The following is a 561-nucleotide window of genomic DNA, read 5'->3' as shown; positions in this document are numbered from 1 at the left end:
TTTTTTTTTTAAATATTTAGAGTTATTTTATTCATAACTGATTCAATGTCCTATGAGATTGCTTCTATCTATTTTATTATTTTTCTTTTGGGCTGAAATGATTGTTGCATTCAATCAACACGATATTGCTGCTAATGACAGATTTTGCATATTGTAGAAAAAAGTCAATTAACCATGTGACATTTATAGTTAATGCCCTTAAAACTGAATACCTTCATAGAAGCCCAAGCTCATTAATTAAATTAGAAGTAATTAATTATCATTTTCTTTAATGTTTCTTGGCAGAAATGATCAATGCCTCTTAAGGAAAGTAATTATTTCAAAATGAGTTAAAAAGATTTAAGGTGTTCTATTTTTACTCTCTCCATTTCCGGAAGATACCCGATTAAATATTTGCTTATTTACTGTACAATTTCTTATTTTTCTATCAGAGGTTCACAAAGTAATGAACTATATATATATATATATATATATATAACAAAATAAATAAATACAAAAAAACTCGAAGAAAATTAAGAAAAACAATAAGTTTCATTTATTGCGCATAAGCTGCAAGTAAAT

This window comes from Parasteatoda tepidariorum, chromosome X1, assembly GCF_043381705.1.
Source record: "Parasteatoda tepidariorum isolate YZ-2023 chromosome X1, CAS_Ptep_4.0, whole genome shotgun sequence".
In the NCBI taxonomy this organism is placed as follows: domain Eukaryota; kingdom Metazoa; phylum Arthropoda; class Arachnida; order Araneae; family Theridiidae; genus Parasteatoda; species Parasteatoda tepidariorum.
This window is presented reverse-complemented; position numbering follows the sequence as displayed.